The sequence below is a fragment of the Myotis brandtii genome, unplaced genomic scaffold (genome assembly GCF_000412655.1).
Source record: "Myotis brandtii unplaced genomic scaffold, ASM41265v1 scaffold45, whole genome shotgun sequence".
In the NCBI taxonomy this organism is placed as follows: domain Eukaryota; kingdom Metazoa; phylum Chordata; class Mammalia; order Chiroptera; family Vespertilionidae; genus Myotis; species Myotis brandtii.
Window position 1 is genome coordinate 1,130,297 of NW_005367209.1, and position 2,334 is coordinate 1,132,630.

Below are 2,334 nucleotides of genomic sequence, written 5' to 3' on the forward strand. Positions count from 1 at the left end.
ACAGGGGCAGAGGGCAGAGGGCTTTGTAGGCCATGTTAAGCACTTTGATCTTTATTCTAAGAGCAGTAAGAAGCCACTGATGAGTTTTAAGTAGGAGAGTCATATGCTAGATCAAGATGTGGACAAAAAAGGGGCTCAGATTTATATCTGATAGAAAGTAGCCTCATAGGGTTGGATCATATAATTTCTAAACTGGGCAGGTCAAGGTGGGTAGTCACTGGCTCAGGTCTATAAAAAGGTTAATCTTTGCCTTAAGCAAGCCCTATCCCTTGTCATATATATATATATATTAATTGATTTCAGAGAGGAAGAGAGAGATAGAAACATCAATGATGAGAGAGAATCGTTGACTGGCTCCCTCCAGCAAGCCCCCCACTGAGGACTGAGCCTGCTACCCAGGTATATACCCTAACTGGGAATCAAACCGTGACCTCCTGGCTCACAGGTCCACACTCAACTACTGAGCCATACCCGTCGGACTAAATTGGTATCTTGACATCAAGTTGATGAGCTACAAGCACTGAAAAATGTGCCATATATCTAATGCATTTAAAACATGTAGTAAACTGACAATATATTGTGAACTGTTTAAGCAGCACAGACTGAAAAGAGACTATCTTTGTCTTTAGTCCACGTTCTGAATGAGTGCTCTTTAGGATGCACTTTTTAGGGAAGATTCTGACTCAGCGGGTCTTAGGATGAGGTCTAAGCCTACATTTCTAACAAGCGCCCAAGTGACAGCGATGCTGCTGGTAGGTAGACCACATTTTGAGCAGCAACTTGATTATTGTTTGTAAAATCAACCAATGGGTCTACAACATGGTTATGACTAGGTTCCAGGAAATACGTGTCAATACAATTTATTCCTAGAAAAGGTGGGAGGGGAGTAGCGAGCGGGTTGGATAGGAGAAGGAGCAGGTGAATACTGAAACACTTGTCTGGTCTGGCAGTGTGAGGAAGGGCAGTCTACAGGCACACCTCAGGTCCTTGCACCTCACAGGTGTTGCGTGTTTTACAAATGCAAGGCAAGACCTTCCACCTGCAAAATGATTACGACTTGCTTTATTACGGTGGTCTGGAATCAAACCCACAGTATCTCCTGACCTAGGTCAGTGGTTCTCAACCTTGGCTGCACATTAGAATCACCTGGGAATCTTTTGAAAATCCTGATTTCTGGGCCTCATCCTCCGGAAAGTCTGTTTCTTTGTTACTAATGTTGTGGCCCCACCCCATAACAAAGAAACAGCATTCCCGGAGGATGAGGCCCAGAAATCAGGATTTTAAAAAGATTCCCAGGTGATTCTAATGTGCAGCCAAGGTTGAGGACCACTGTCCTAGGTTATAGCTGTACTATTTCTTGCCCCCAACCCAGTAGCGGTCAAAGTTGACGGAATGTAAACGCCATGAAAGAAAATGTTATTTTCAGCTTACTACAACATTCTTACGGTACTCAACAAATGTATTGAATGAATGAATGAATGAATGAATGAATGAATGAATATGTACAACCTGCATTTATGTCACAACCCAAAAACGTGTGGGAAGGGGACTATATTTGCACACACAGATATTTGACACAAATAACTGACCCACTTATTATAGTCCATTTTGTCCTAAAAAGAAAAATTTCCAGACTAATACTTCCAATTTTAAAGTCCAGGCTTCCCGCACGCACCCTTATGTTTAACATCATTTTAGCTCTTTGAACACAATAAAGAGAGGTGGAAGCACAGGGAGAAGGATTCAGAAAGAAAAAAAAAATGGGAAGAAAGGGACAAACAGTTCAAGTGACGTAACATCTCAGGTTGTCCGGAGTTCCAGGTTCTTACCTACGATGGTGGCAGGGTGTGGGTTCGGGCTTTTATTGGTTTTGTTACTGTCCAGGGTCACTCGTGAAGGAGGATCTGGTTTGGGAAACTCAGACTAAAGAGGCAGCGGGCAAAACAAAAAAAAAAGTAAAAAAGAGGCAGCGGGCTCTGAAATCAACCTGCAGAAGCTCTGGAGACTCCCGCTTCGGGGAACTTTCTCCTCCCAGGGTCTCCCCACGCGACAGGGAACGCTGCCGCCGCCCCTAAAACACGGTCTGCGCAGCCGCGCGGTGGGCTTGAAGCCAGAGCCAGGACTCAAGATGGCGGCGAGGCACTGGTCGATGAGCCTGGGTATCGCGAGGAATCTGCCCAAAAGAAACATGGCCTCCGCTCACGATCTCGCGGCTTTCAAGCACAGACCAAAACAAAAACGGCGGCAAAGGCGGGCAATTTGAGCCTGTGACTGCTGTAAATGATTGGCAGGTGATGAATCACTGTTACCTACAGCGCTTGCTAGCGGAAGTGA

The 2,334-nt window shown here is 45.2% G+C and overlaps 1 protein-coding gene across 1 annotated transcript in view; it reads right to left on the reverse strand.

The window, feature by feature from the left end:
* The window catches only part of SLX4IP (SLX4 interacting protein), a 189,585-nt gene extending 187,479 nt beyond the window's left edge, over positions 1-2,106 (reverse strand). The window contains exon 1 of the mRNA XM_014546468.1: positions 1,830-2,106. The gene's annotated coding sequence lies outside the window, so the exon portion shown is untranslated. The remainder of the gene's footprint in view (positions 1-1,829) is intronic.
* Between the last annotated feature and the right edge of the window lie 228 nt (positions 2,107-2,334).